Genomic DNA, 16,757 nt, shown 5'->3' with positions numbered 1-16,757 from the left:
ATTTTAACAACTGCGCTAAGTATACTTCAAATCGGTTCATAACCTGATATAGCTCCCTTATAAACGACCTCGGATCTTGACTTCTTGAGCCTCTAGAGGGCGCAATTATTACCCGATTTAGCTGCGACCATCAACAAAAGTGCTAAATATAACTGAAAACGGTTCATTGCTTGATAAGCTCCCACATGAACCGGTGTCGGATCTTCACTTTTTGAACCGCTAGAGGGCCGATCTCGGATATTTACTTCTTGAGCCTCCAGGGGGCGCACAAATAATCCAATTTGGCTGAAATTTTGCACCAAGTGTTTTTTTTTTTTACTTCCAACATCTTTGCAAAGTATGGTCCAAATCGGTTCATAACCTTAACCGAATACTGATCTTGACTTCTTAAGCCTCTAGAGGGCGCAATTATTATCCAATTCTTCTGAAATTTTGCACGTAGTGTTGTGGTTTGACCGTCAAAAACTGTGCCAAGTATCGGTTCCTTGACTGATATAGCTTCCTTATAAACGACCTCGGATCTTGCCTTCTTGAGCCTCCAGAGGACGCATACATCGTCCAATTTCGCTAAAGTTTTACGTGAAATGTTTCGGTGCGACCATCAACAATTGTGCAAAGTATAACTGAAAACGGTTCACTGCTTGATAAGCTGCCATATGAACTGATCTCGAATATTCACTTCTTGAGCGACAAGAGGGCGCAATTCCTATCCGATTTAGCTAAAATTTTGCATTATGTGTATTATATTTAGTTCCAAACTCTTTGCCATGTATGGGTTAAATCGGTTCATAACCTGATGTCCCTCCCTTATAACCCGACCTCGGATCTTACCTTCTTGAGCCTCTAGAGGGCGCAATTCTCATCCGATATGGCTAAAATTTTGCACCATATATTTTTTTTTGACTTCCAACAACATTGCTAAGTATGGTCCAAATCGGTTCATAGCCTGATATAGCTCCCTTATAGACCGACCTCGGATGTTGACTTCTTGAGCCTCTAGAGGGCGCAACTCTCATCTGATTTGACTAAAATGTTGCACCAAGTGTTTTAGTTTTACTTACAACAACTTTGTAAGATATGGTCCAAATCGGTTCATAACCTGAAATAACTCCCTTATAACCCGACCTCGGATCTTGACTTCTTGAGCCTCTAGTGGGCTCAATTCTCATCCGATTTGGTTACACTTTTGCATGAAGTGTTTTATTTTAACTTCCAACAACTCTGCCAAGTATGGTCGAAATCGGTTCATAATCTGATATAGCTCCCCTTTAACCCGATCTTGAATCTTCACTTCTTGAGCTTCTAGAGGGCGCAATTATCATACGATTTGGCTAAAATTTTGTACCAAGTGTTTTATTTTGACTTTCAACAACTTTGTAAAGCATGGTCCAAATTGGTTCACAACCTAATATAGCTTTCTTAGAACCCGATCTCGGATCTTGACTTTTTGAGCCTCTAGAGGGCGCATTTATCATTGATTTGGCTGAAATTTTGCATGTAATATAATCCAAATCGGTAGCAGTAGACTCCATCCAAACGTACCCCTCCAATTTTGGTGTTTATACCATACAGCACCTCTGTGGCACAGGGTATTATAAGTTGGTGCATTTGTTTGCCATGCTTAGAAGGGGAAAATCTAGTTCCAAGTATACCGATCGACTCAGATTCACTTTCAGATTCGATTTAGCCATGTCCGTCTGTGAGTCCATGTATTCTTGTAATCAAGGTACAAGTCGTATTTGTAATCCAATCGTCACGAAGTTTTGCACATGTCTTTTTTTTTGTCTTTTGTAAAAATCGGTTCAGATTTAGATATAGCTCCCATATATATGTATCTCCCGATTTCCATTAAAATGGCCGTATTAACTACAATTTTCAACCGATCTGCACAAAATTTGGCAGAGATTGTTTTGTTACTGATGTTAACATACCTCAAAGATTTCATCAAAATCGGTTCAGATATGGATATAGCTCCCATATATATGTATCGCCCGATTTACACTTAAATGACCATAGTAACTACATTTTGCAAACGATCTGCACAAAATTTGGCATGGATTGTTTTGCTACCGATCTTAATCTAACTGCTAGATTTCATCAAAATCGGTTTAGATTTGGATATAGCTCCCGTATATATGTATCGCCCGATTTGCACTTTAATGGCCGTAGTAACTACAACTTTCAACCGATTTGCACAAAATTTGGCATAAATTGTTTTGCTACCGATCTTAATCTAACTGCAAGATTTCATAAAAATCGGTTAAGATTTGGATATAGCTCCCATATATATGTATCTCCCGATTTGCATTTAAATGGCCGTAGTAACTAGAATTTTCAACCGATTTGCACAAAATTTGGCAGGGATTGTTTTGCTACTGATGTTAACATACCTCAAAGATTTCATCAAAATCGGTTTAGATTTGGATATAGCTTCCGTATATATGTATCGCCCGATTTGCACTTTAATGGCCGTAGTAACTACAACTTTCAACCGATTTGCACAAAATTTGGCGCAGATTGTTTTGTTACTGATATTAACATACCTCAAAGATTTCATCAAAATCGGTTAAGATTTGGGTATAGCTCCCATATATATGTATCGCCCGATTTACACTTAAATGGCCATAGTAACTACATTTTTCAAACGATCTGCACAAAATTTAGCATGGATTGTTTTGTTACTGATCTTAACATATCTGCAAGATTTCATAAAAATCGGTTAAGATTTGGATACAGCTCCCATATATATGTATCGCCCGATTTGCATTAAAATGGCCGTAGTAACTAAAATTTTCAACCGCTCTGCACAAAATTTGGCAGGGATTGTTTTGTTACTGATGTTAACATACCTCAAAGATTTCATCAAAATCGGTTCAGATATGGATATAGCTCCCATATATATGTATCGCCCGATTTACACTTAAATGACCATAGTAACTACATTTTGCAAACGATCTGCACAAAATTTGGCACGGATTGTTATGTTACTGATCTTAACATATCTACAAGATTTCATTAAAATCGGTTAAGATTTGGATATAGCTCCCATATATATGTATCGACCGATTTGTACTTAAATGGCCGTGGTAACTACAATTTTCAACCAATCTGCACAAAATTTGGCGCGGATTGTTTTGTTACTGATGTTAACATACCTCAAAGATTTCATCAAAATCGGTTAAGATTTGGGTATAGCTCCCATATATATGTATCGCCCGATTTGCACTTACATGGCCGTGGTAACTACAATTTTCAACCGATCTGCACAAAATTTGGCATGGATTGTTTTGTTACTGATCTTAACATATCTGCAAGATTTCATAAAAATCGGTTGAGATTTGGATATAGCTCCCATATATATGTATCGCCCGATTTGCACTTTAATGGCCGTAGTAACTACAACTTTTAACCGATTTGCACAAAATTTGGCTTAAATTGTTTTACTACTGATCTTAACCTAACTGCAAGATTTCATAAAAATCGGTTTAGATTTGGATATAGCTCCCATATATATGTATCGCCCGATTTACACTTTAATGGCCGTAGTAACTACAACTTTCAACCGATTTGCACAAAATTTGGCGCGGATTGTTTCTCTACTGATTCTAACAGATCTGCAAAATTTCATGAAAATCTGTTCAGATTTAGATATGGCTCCCATATATATGTATCGCCCGATTTGCATTTTAATGGCTCTAGTAATAACAATTCTCAACCGATCTGCACAAAATTTGGCACAGTTTGTTTTGCTACCGATCCTAACATATCTGCAAGATTTCATCAATATCGGTTCAGATTTAGATATAGCTCCAATATATATGTATCGCCCGATTTGCACTTAAATGGTCGTGGTAACTACAATTTTCAACCAATCTGTACAAAATTTGCCATGGATTGAGTTGTTATTGATCCTAACATATCTGAAAGATTCCATCAAAATCGGTTCAGAGTTAGATATAGCTCCCATATATATGTATCTCCCGATTTGCATTAAAATGGCCGTAGTAACTACAATTTTCAACCGATCTACACAAAATGTGGCATGGATGGTTTTGATGTCGATCTTAACATACCAGCAAGATTTCATCAAAATCGGTTCAGATTTGGATATAGCTCCCATATATATGTATCTCCCGATTTGCATTTAAATGGCCGTAGTAACTACAATTTTCAAACAATCTGTTCAAAAAAAGTCGGTTCAGATTTAGATATAGCTCCCATATACATATATCTGTTGCCCGAATTTAGAATTGTAGGGTAGGTGTAGGTTATTATATAGTCGGCTCTGCCCAACTTTTGGCTTTTCTTACTGGTTTTTTCTGGAACCCACATTTTTACTCGAATTTTTCTAAAAGCCTATTTCCCTGAAAGCCCATTTTCTCGCCTACAAAGGTGTAGAACATTTTTTATCGTTTAGATCAACAGGTAAAAAGTTGTAAACTTTTTTTTGCCGTTCCACCCGCTGTGCGTCTCATCGTGGAGTGGCAAAGACTTTTGGACCAGAGATATTCTGTCTTTCTATTTGCCTTAAAAAATAGTTTGAATCTCTTGGTCCGGCCAGGGAGTATATAATGACTCTAGAGCGCTTTCAAATGGCTCCTTATAATACTGATGTTGAAAATTTTTTCTCAATGCAAGTTGTGATCATCGTCTCTCTCTCTCTCAAGTAAACTATGTTACAACTCTTAAACTTTCGGTGTTGATGTACACTTTTCCCAATTCTGTAAGCTGGAAATGTCGGCCTTGTATTTTTCCAGTACATTCACCAGAGTGTTTACTGCACCTTTGTTACGATATCAGGATTCAATAAACCAACTCTATTTATAAAACTTTAGAAAAATTCACAGATCGCACTTAACCCTTTAATAAGCACTTAAACCCAAGCAGTGGAAGAAGAGCCATCAATCGGTGCTGCCATTTCCCCCCCATCATAATGTGGATATTCTTTCAAGACATGCATCAAGAGAACATTTAAATCATTGCTGTATAATGTGTGCTGGAGCTACATGGTGACTTTACTCCATTTTTGCCAATATCCAATCACATTAGCTCCAGACAATGCCGGCAGGACACTCTCCTACAGAGAGTAAAGTCAGTCATGTATTGGAATAGTGAAGATGCAGTTGACGGTGAGGATGATGATGATGCCCACAAGTAAGTTCATTACTCTGGGCTTTCTTTGGCATTTCAATAGCAGACTCAATGAATTCCGTCCTGTATATGACGGCCAGACTTAATTTTTTTTTTAACTTCAACTTTAAGTTCACACATACACATACAATAAATTTTTCCTCCACAGACTCACTTGTTCTGCTGTCAATGAAAAGACAACGCCTGTGCTCATTCCATTAAGTTCAAGTAGTTGAGGATAGTTTCCTTTTCTGGGGGTGGTGGGGGGTAGGGGGATGTAAGTTAAACAATATGTGTGACAGGTTACTGGTTTAATCGTGTGCCATATTTTCCATGATAAAGTCGGCGCACGTTTTCGCTGTCACAACGTAAACTTCTCACAAATAATAGCGAGCCAAAGGGGTCAAAGGCATTGCCGACCAGCGACAATGTCCCAGTGTGCTTTGGGGAAAACTGTCAGATTTTTCTCCATTACATTGCCAAAGTATCAAAAACGCATGTGAATCTGAGTGTGGCATACACTGTGGACAACAAAAGTACTCAAACGAGGTGAGAGGACAAAAGGACATAAGCAGCATTTAAAAAATGGAGTATTCAATGAAAATTTTAAAATGAGAAGGGAAAAACTAAGACAAGATTTAAGATTTTAAAATTTCATATTTTTTATACCCATTACCATGGGATAGGGGTATGCTAACCTAGTCATTACGTTTATAACACCTCGAAGTATTCCTCCAAGACCCCATAAAGTATTGGGTTGCCCAAAAAGTAATTGCGGATTTTTCATATAGTCGGCGTTGACAAATTTTGCCCATGAACATTCCACTGAGAAACAGGGGCAAACTTCTCACATATCAATGAGTGCAGTCCGATTCAAGTTTAAGCTCAATGATAAGGGGCCTTCTTTTTAGAGCCGAGTCCGAACGGCGTGACGCAGTGCGACACCTCTTTGGAGAGAAGTTTTACATGGCATAGTACCTCACAAATGTTGCCAGCATTAGGGGGGGAAAACCACCGCTGAGAATTTTTTCTGATGGTCTCGCCAGGATTCGAACACAGGCGTTCAGCGTCATAGGCGGACATGCTAACCTCTGCGCTACGGTGGCCTGCGACATTCTAAGTCGATCTAGCCATGTCCGTCCGTCCGTCTGTCGAAATCACGAAAGAGGTTGAACGCGTAAAGCTAGCCGCTTAAAATTTTGCGCAGATACTAAATATCGCTATAGGTTGTTGGGGATAGCAAATCAGCCATATCGGTTCAGATTTAGATATAGCTCCCATTTAACCGATATCCCGATTTGACTTCTTGAGCCCCTGGAAGCCGCAATTTTTGTCCGATTTGGCTGAAATTTTGCGCTTAAAGTTCCGTTACGACTTCCAACAACTGTGTCTAATACGGTTCAAATCGGTCTATAAGCTGATATAGCTGCCATATAAACCGATCTCCCGATTTAACTTCTTGAGCCCTTACAAGCCGCAATTTTCATCCGATTTGTTTGAAATTTTGCACATGGCGTTCTTTTATGACTTCAAACAACTGTTCCAAGTACGATGTGAATCGGTCAAAAACCCGATATAGCTCCCATATAAACCGATCTCCCGATTTGACTTCTTGAGCCCCTGGAAGCCGCAATTGTTGTCCGATTTGGCCGAAATTTTGCGCGTAAAGTTCCGTTACGACTTCCAACAACTGTGTCTATTTCAAACAAATCGGTTGTCCGGTTTTGCACGTGTCGTTCTTTTATGACTTCCAACAACTGTGTCTAATACGGTTCAAATCGGTCCATAACCTGATATAGCTGTCATTTAAACCGATCTCCCGATTTGACTTCTTGAGCCCTTACAAGCCGCAATTTTCATCCGATTTGTTTGAAATTTTGCACATGCCGTTCTTTTATGACTTCCAACAACTGTGCCAAGTATGGTGTGAATCGGTCAAGAACCCGATATAGCTCCCATATAAACCGATCTCCCGATTTGACTTCTTGAACCCCTGGAAGCCGAAATTTTTCTCCAATTTGTTTGAAATTTTGCACATTGTGTTCTTTTATGGCTTCCAACAACTGTGCCAAGTACGATGCAAATCGGTCTATAACCTGATATAGCTCCCACATAAGCCGATCTCCCGATTTGACTTTTTGAGGCTTTACTATCCAAAGTTATTGTCCGATTTGGCTGAAATTTTGCATGTAGTGTTCTGTTATGACTTCCAACAACTGTGCCAAGTACGATGCAAATCGGCTTATAACCTTATATAGCTCCCATATGAACCGGTCTCTCGACAATCCTTGTTCGGTTCCTTTAAACTTAAATTTTTGCTGGTTTGACAGAAGTTTAGCATGTAGAATAAAATTATGCCCTTCAACTGATTATGGTGGTTTCCCAAGATTCGGCCCGGCTGAACTAAGCACGCTTTTACTTGTTAGATCTTCTAAGCCAATAACGTCCAACCCTTTTAGAGTAATATTTAATAATTATTCCAAAACACACATTTGTTACTCGTCCTGGCGAGTAATGTGCAACTCTCCTAGAAGAGTATTTTAATAATCTTCCAAAGCACTAATTTTTAATCGTCCACACGATTTCTGATCTTCCAAGACTCTTCTGACTTACTCGTTAGCATCTTATATTGAAGATTCGCTGAACACTCATGCAGGAGAGTGCTCTTGAGGACACAATTTCTCATGACAAAGAAATCGTCTACGACTCTTAGACGAGCTCGTCCGCGATCGTAACCTTTTTCTAGAAGATTCGCGGAAGATTGTTTGGCTACCATAAATGTTTGCAGGGCTTGGAAAAGTTTGAATATGTGTTAGAGTGCCCAACTCTGATGTAAACCGATAATCCGTGCTTGCAAAAGTATTGCAAAGGATAATGGTGACAAGATTTAGGGTGGGCTACGAGGAGGGTACTTCTCCGTACCAGTTCGGATTTCGGGAGGAAAAGAGCACTGTGGATGCCTGCATCCACGTGCAGAACTGTGTAAGAGAATCGACCGCCAAATATGTCCTTGGCATATTTGTCGATATCAAAGGCGCGTTTGACTACCTTTCATGGCGTAGTGTACTCACGAGGTTAGGCGAAATAGGTTGTCGGGAAGTTTCTCTCTGGCGTAGTTACTTCTGTGATAGAAGAGCTTGCGTGGTTGGTGTTAGCGATACGGTTTGGAAGGATATTCAGCGGGGCACCATCTGTGCTCCATATATAGGGCACCTCTTGATGGAGCCCCTGCTGGGACATCTCGCTGAGTCCTTCAAAATCAGTGCATATGCGGATGACCTGCTCATCCTGGTTGAAGGAGATTCCAGACTTGCTCTGGAAACTCGCGGTGAGCTTGCCATGGGCATTGTGTGCGAATGGAGCGATCGTATTGGTGTTGACGTCGCGGAGGACAAAACCGTGACAATGTTGCTCAGGGGCATCTTGTCGCGGAATCGTCCACCCACGATTCGATCCGATAGAGCTAGCATTAGGGATGTAGCACTCGTAAAATATCTGGGAGTGACTGTTTCGGAGAGAATTGGTTTCCTGGTCCATTTGGATCGGTTGAAGGAGAAGATGACTGGAGTAGCTGAGAAGCGATTGGGTCTTAGTCGCCGCGCTGTTCGTTCCATATATGGTGGTCTATTTGTTGCTTGCGCAACTTATGGAGCGCCAGTATGGCACGGAATTGCTGCGACAGTCTTTGGATGAAAGAAGATCCTCTCTTGTCAGAGGGTGGCAATGCTGGCTTGCTTGCCTGTGTGTAGGACTGTTTCGACAGATGCACTACAGGTATTGCTTGGCGCGCCCCCGCTTGATTTACTCGTGAGTTAAATGGCCGTTCTGTAAAGTGTAAAAAAGGGAATTCCATTGGCTCACCGCTTCGGAGCGTAATATCCCCATCTGCAGATGGGGATATTAGGCGGCTCAAGGCACTCCTTTTGGAGCGTCTTGATGGTAGGTGGAGAACTAGTTGGACGAACAGTGATAATGGTCGGGTGACTTGCGAATTTATTCGTGACGCGACGTTCGTACGAGACCGCCCGAACTTTGGCTTCGGCCTAAGTCTGGGCTTCATACTGACGGGACATGGTTCCGTTAATGCATTTTTGCATCAGACGAATTTGTCCGCGACTGATTTGTTTGACTGTGGGAGACCTGAGGACTGGAGGCATGTACTGACAGAATGCCCGTACTATGCAGACATTAGAGATTTAGGCGCGATGGGGTTAAGCAAGGCGGTGTGGAATTTCAGTAGGGCCCTTGAGGAGGAGACGACTGTTGCAAGGCTGGCCACCTTTTCCCGGGAAGTATTTCTTAGGAGGTGGACTAGACTTAGTGGAGGAATGAATACACGCTAGTTATCCGGAATGAGGTTTCGCTGTTTTGGCGCGACCGAGTGATTTGGTGCTGCGCATGACATGGCCTGGCACCTGCCTTGCCCATGTTGATGCAGCGGCGTTTGAACATCGTTGGTTCCATGCGTGAGGGTGGCGTTGATTGTAAAGTCCCATGTTGATGCTGATATGTGTGGCGTGACCCGTGAGGGCTGCCGTGTCCTGTTTGTGTTGTGTATATACCGTCCTGTTGTATGTTTGGTGTATACTTTTGTATGCTGGCTTGGGGTCGGCTTAGGCCTCTTCTTTTCATCCAGGTGAACAGTCCAGAACTGTTTGGAGTTCAACTGGTAGTAATCTTTTAAGGCTACGAAGTCTGACCGGAGGCTTTAATCTGGTACCACGGGTGTCAGAAGCCCCTGCAACTTTGGTTTCAGCCTGACTATGGTGAGGCCCCAGTAGGCGGCAACGTGGTGGCTGTGGTTTGTACCCAAATCGCGGGTAGACCATAAACTCGGCGTGGAGTTGCGTTTTCAACCGGGTGCCGTGACCCATAGATCGGAAGGAGTTATAGGTAGTGCTCCGCTCCTAACCAAGAAGGTGAACACGTCCAAATACGTGGGATTAAATTGGCACTCATGTGTGGGTTACCACATGTGGGAGCGTTGGTAGACGCATTGGGCCTCGCAGGTTTGGGCCGTGATGACAGGCCCAAACTCGACATTCGACAACTTTATGAACAACTGGGTAGCTGTATTTTGCCAATACAACTGATTCGAATGAGTCCATAATTTGATAAATCTGTCATATAAACTGTTTAAAATCTGACTTCTTTAATCCCTAAAGACAAAAAGATATCAGATATTCTTAGAAATGCCAAATTTATTTTTTTTGTACCGAAATCATTTATCTTCTTTTGAACTTCAACTGCCACCAGAAATCCATCCATAATCTTGTTTGCGTGTCTATGTCATACACCATCCACAAGAAATGAGAGTATCAATAATCAGCAAGGACATGCTAAGCCACTGATATTGTCTGCACAAAGAGATGACAGCTATTGTCATGTTAAAAGTAATTTTATTTTTGCAGTTGTTGGTGTTGTTGTTGTTGTAAACAGACTATATTTATGAAGAGTTAATCCTTGACTTCATAGTAGTGGTTGAGTGGAAAAGTTTATTTTCAAATACTAATTATAGACTTAACAACTTCGGCCATAGACCATATAGGAGATTTAGAAATAAATTTTTTTTTAACTTGGTTTTGTTTGATTACCTTCACCTACCCTAAAAGTATTTACAAAGTGGGAGCTATATCTAATTCTGAGACAATTTTGATGGACCTCGATGGATGTTTTTATACATTCCGTATCAAATTTTGAGCAGATGTGTTCAAATGCAGTGTGTAATAAATGCAGTTGACAAATGACAACATCATTGCTAAATACCCAAAATCTGACGAACATATATATGGGAGCCAGGGACGTAGCCAGGATTTTATTTTGGATGGGGCCTACGCCACATTTTGTCAAAATCAAAAACTACCAAAATTCTTTTGTAACTGTGAAATCGGTAAAGATTCCTCAAAAAATTTTTTATAACCTCCTGGGAGCCAGGGACGTAGCCAGGATTTTATTTTCGATGGGGGCTACGCCACATTTTGTCAAAATCAAAAACTACCAAAATTCTTTTGTAACTGTGAAATCGGTAAAGATTCCTCAAAAAATTTTTTATAACCTCCTGGGAGCCAGGGACGTAGCCAGGATTTTATTTTCGATGGGGCCCACGCCACATTTTTTCAAAATCGAAAATTGCCACAATTCTTCTTTTACTGTGAAATCGATTAAGATACCTCAACATTTTTTTATAACCTCCACCATAGTATGGGGGTATACTAATTTCGTCATTCCGTTTGTAACACCTCGAAATATGGGTTTTAAGACCCCATAAAGTATATATATTCTCAATCGTCCTGACATTTTAAGTCGATCCTGCAATGTCCGTCCGTCTGTCGAAAGCACGCTAACTTTCGAAGGAGCAAAGCTAGACCCTTCAAATTTTACACAAATATATCTTAGGATTGTAAATGGGCCAAATCGGTCCATGTTTTCATATAGCTGCCATATAAACAGATCGTGGGTCTTGACTTCTTGAGCATCTAGAGGACGCAATTCTTATCCGATGTGGCTGAAATTATGCACATAACGTCGAGGGACGACTTCCAACAACTGTGCCAAGTATGGTCTCAATCAGTCCACAACCTGATATAGGCGTCATATAAACTGATCTTCCGATTAGACTTCTTGAGCTTCTAGAGGGCCCAATTCTTATCCAATTTGGTTGAAATTTTGCATACATTGTTTTTGTATGACTTCTAACACCTGTGCTAAGTGTGGTCCAAAACCGTTGATAACCTGCTATAGCTGCCATATCAACCGACTTGACACTCTGAGCACCTGGAGGGTGCAATTTTTAATCGATTTGCCTGAAATTTTGGAAGTGGTAATTTTCTATGACTTTTACCAGCCATGACAGTAAATATGGTCCATATCGGTCAATAACTTGATGTTGCTCATATACATATTGGAAAAGTCATTGAAAGAACTTGACAAATGCGACCCATGTTGGAGGGTATATAAGATTCGGCCCGGCCGAACTTACCACGGTTTTACTTGTTTTTTTTTTTTTTTTTTGTACCCACCACCATAGAATAAGGGTATATCAATCTAGTCATTAAGTTTCTAACACCTCGTTAAGTTAGTCAAAGACCCCATCTTGTATATAAAATTAAATTTGTGTTTGTTTGTTCCGTATAGACTCAAAAACGGCTGAACCGATTACCTTGAAATTTTCGCAGATTGTGTAGGTTGGTCTGGAAGGAAACATAGGCTCTATAATTTTTGATATCGGGAGGGGGGTCGGACCCTCCCCCTTACCCTAAAAGTACTATCCAAAAATAAAAGTGAACCGATCGTGACGATATGTGCTTCAAATGAAAGGTATTCAAAAGTAGAGTACGATATTCATAATAAAAGTTGGATCCAAGTACCTGGGGGGCCGCTCCAGCCCCAAAACCCCTTAAAATAGGTTTATTTGACGATCAAGACAATATGGGACTCAAATAAAAGGTATTCGGGAGTAGATAACGAATATGGTTAGGTATTAGAAATAGGCTTTACAATTTATTGATACGGCCCTCCCGGTTGAGCGTCCGCCATGGGGGTTACCCCAAAAACACCACCCAAAATCTAAGGTGGACCGATAAGGACAATATGGGTATCAAATGAAAAGTAGGCGGGAGAAGATAACGAATCTGGCATACAAATTCATGACGAAGTATAGAAGGTCACCCCACCCCCACAAAAATGCCCAAAATGGGCACATTAGCCCATCATGGATATATGGGACTCGGTTTGTTTGTTTCGTATAGACTGAAAAACTGCAGAACCGATTTTCTCGAAATTTTCGCATATTCTGTAGGTTGGTCAGGCTATATAATTTTTCGGTATCGGAAGGGGGACGGACCCTCCCTCTTATGCCAAAAACACAACCCAAAATCAAAAGTGGACCGATCGGGACAATATAGGTATCAAATGAAAGGTGTTGGAGAGTAGAATACGAAAATGGTATTAAAATTTGAATCTAAGTACCCATCGGGCCGCCCTAGCCCCAAAACTTCCCCAAACAGACATATTGGACATTCATTTCAATATGGGGCTCAAATGAAAGGTATTCGGGAGTAGATTTCGAAACTGGCATACAAAATCAGATCGAAGTGTAGGGGGTCACGTCCCCCCCCCCCCCCCCCCTTTAAAAAACGCCAATACACCCATAATGACTACATGATACTTGGCTGAACCGATTTTCTTAAAATTTTCATAGATTGTATTTGTTCGTCTTGAAGAAACATAGGCTATATAAATTTTAGATATCGTGTGGAGGCGGACACTCTCCCTTACCCCAAAAACTCCACCCATATCCGAAAGTGATCCGATGGGCACAATAAGGGTATCAAATTAAAGGTATTGGAGACCAGGAAACGAATATGGCATTAAAATTTGGATCCAATTACCCTGCGGGCCCCCCAACCCAAAACTCCTCTAAATAGATATATTCGAAGCTAATGTCATTGTGGGACTGAAGTGAAAATTATTAGGTAGTAGATTACAAATATGGCATAAAACATTAGGTCCAAGTAATGGCAGGTCGCCCAACCCCAAATACCCCCAAATGGGCATGTTAGCCAACCATGGCCATATGGGACTCAAATGAAAGGTATAAGGGAGTAGATTACGAATATGACGTTAAAATTTGCGTTTAAGTCTAGGTGGCGCTTTTCCTCTTACGCATGGGTTATTTGGCCCTTTTTAACAATATGGGATACAAATAAAAGGTATTTGAGGGTAGAAAATGAATTTGATATCCAATTTTGGAGCCAAGTGTTTTGGGGTACGCCCTAAAGCACCCCCTCAACTGAACTTCATTTCCGTTAGGAATTAGCAACGAATTTGATATTTAATGTCAGTGCAAAGTGCCGATGGCCTCCCCAACCCCAAACACCCTTCAAACGGTTCATATTTATCGGCCATGGTAAAATGGGGCTGAAATTAAACGGATTTGGAAGTGCAGGACGAATTTGATATCCATATTTGAGTCGAAATGTCTGAGGTGCCATCCCTTCCCTAATAAGAACATTACCCTAAGGGAGAACATTACCACGAGGAACCGTGCATGGCATTGTACCTCGCTAATGTCGCCAACATTAAGAGGGGTTAAACACGGCTTTGTCCGATGTTCTCGCTAGGATTCGAACGCGTTCAGCGTCATAATACTACATTGGCACGAATTCGATATCCGCATTCAAGGCGAAGTGTCCCCACCCTAAAAAGATATTAGAGAGTTATAGTAGGCCCAGCGGAGCGGCCCGATTTGGCTAGTATAGTATATAAATTATTGATCGTCTCGACGCTCTGAGTCGATGTAGCCATGTCCGTCCGTCCGTCTGTCGAAATCACGATAGCGGTCAAACGCGTAAAGCTACCAGCTTGAAATTTTGCACGAATACTTAATATTGATGTAGGTCGTTGAGGATTGCAAATGGGCCATATCGGTCCAGATTATGATATAGCTCCCATATAAACCGATCTCCCGACTTGAATTCTTGAGCCCCTGGAAGCCGCAATTTTTGTACGATTTGGCCGAAATTTTGCACATGGTGTTCTGTTATGATTTCCAACAATTCTGCTTAGTACGGTCCAAATCGGTCTATAGCCTGATATAGCTCCCATATAAACCGATCTCCCGATTTGACTTCTTGAGCCTCTGGAAGCCGCAATTTTTATCCGATTTGGCTGAAATTTTGCGCATAGTGTTATGGTATGACTTCCAACAACTGTGCCAATTACGGTCCAAATCGGTCTTTAATCTGATATAGCCCCCATATAAACCGATCTCCCGAATTGACTTCTTGAGCCTATACAAGCCTTAATTGGTGTCCGATTTGGCTGAAATTTTGTATGTGGTGTTCCGTTATGTCTTCCAATAAGTGTGCCAAATATGGTTCAAATCGGTATATAACCTGATATAGCTCCTATATAGGCCGATCTTCCGATTTGATTTCTTGAGCCCTTACAAGCCGCAATTTTTGTCCAATTTGTCTGAAATTAAGCATGCAGAGTTTTGTGGTGACTTCCAACAACTCTGCTTATTATGATTCAAATCGGTCTATGACCTTATATAGCCCCCATATAAACCCATCACCCGATTTGGCTTCTTGAGACCTTACAAGCCGCAACTATACTAACATCGTCATTCCGTTTGTGAAAGTGCAAATTTGTCAGACAGACTGCGCTCTACTCTCTTCGCAACTCGGAAGGAAAGGGTTGCGGTTTTAAGAGGGGGACGGTACACCAAATTCTTAAAGCGTTTGTTTGTGCTGATTTTTTTGTTTAGATATTTAGTGAAGAGTATGCTTTGGACAACAGTGCCCTTCGCAGGATGATTGAGAAGATATATAGTCCCAGGGCTGATGACTTTTAGGGGCAAGCAATAGTGCCCCGTGGAAGGTGCTGAATACCAAATCAGCATCTTAGACTAATGCATTTTTGTATTTTGGGTGTTTGGGAACGAAGATAGCCCTAAGACTTAGAGAGTCAGGTATCTGGCGCTCTTTTGACTTTGGGGAAGGTAATGCTTGGCGGTGCGACTGATTTTGTACCAGGGAAGTTTTTCCTTGCTGACGTTTTGGACATCGTTTTCTCCAGAAGGGATATATTGAGTTGCCCAAAAAGTAATTGCGGATTTTTTAAAAGAAAGTAAATGCATTTTTAACAAAACTTAGAATGAACTTTAATCAAATATACTTTTTTTACACTTTTTTTCTAAAGCAAGCTAAAAGTAGCAGCTGATAACTAACAGAAGAAAGAATGCAATTACAGAGTCACAAGCTGTGAAAAAATTTGTCAACGACGACTATATGAAAAATCCGCAATTACTTTTTGGGCTATCCAATACATCGAAAGATTGGTCTAAGACCCCATAAATTATTGATTGCCATATATATAAGCAAGCTTACTTTCAAAGGCGTAAAGCTAAGCTCTTGAACTTTTGCACAAATTCTTCTTCTACATTAGTATGTAGATCGGTTGGGATTGTAATTGGGCTTTAAATGTCCATATTTAGACAAACTAAATTTCTCATGAACATTCCATTGAGGAACAGGGGTCAATGAGTGCAGTCCGATTAATGTTTAAGCTCAATGATAAGTGGCTTCCTTTTCTATGCCGAATCCGAACGGCGTGCCGCATAGCGACACCACTTTGAAGAGAAGTTTTAACATGACAGGATACCTCACAAAAGTAAGAGGATAACCACCGCTGAAAATTTTTCTGATGTTCGTGCCAGGATTTGAACCCAGGCGCTCGGCGTCATAGACGGACATGCTAATGTCTGCGCCACGGTTGCCAAAATGACATATCTCCCATAAACACAGATCTTCTGATTATACTTCTTTAGTCTCTAGAGGGCGCTATTATTACCTGATTTGGCTGCAATTTTACACAGTCACTGTTTTTATGACCTGTAGCTTACTTTACTTTAATTGGCTATGACAGAATATTTCTTCCACTAGCCGAACGTAGAATAGCGTTCCAAGCGCCTCGGTCTTCTGCGCTCATTCTAAAATCTCGGACACCAAGTTTCGAGGTGTCTCCCACAACTTGATTTTTCCATCGGGCTTTTGGTCTTCCCGGTTTGCGTGTACCACCGTGTTTGCCTTCAAAAGACTTCTTTGCTGGAGCTTCTTCATCCA

The sequence above is a fragment of the Stomoxys calcitrans genome, chromosome 1 (assembly GCF_963082655.1).
Source record: "Stomoxys calcitrans chromosome 1, idStoCalc2.1, whole genome shotgun sequence".
NCBI lineage: Eukaryota > Metazoa > Arthropoda > Insecta > Diptera > Muscidae > Stomoxys > Stomoxys calcitrans.
The sequence above is the reverse complement of the archived record's forward strand: the minus strand, read 5'-3'. Positions refer to the sequence as shown.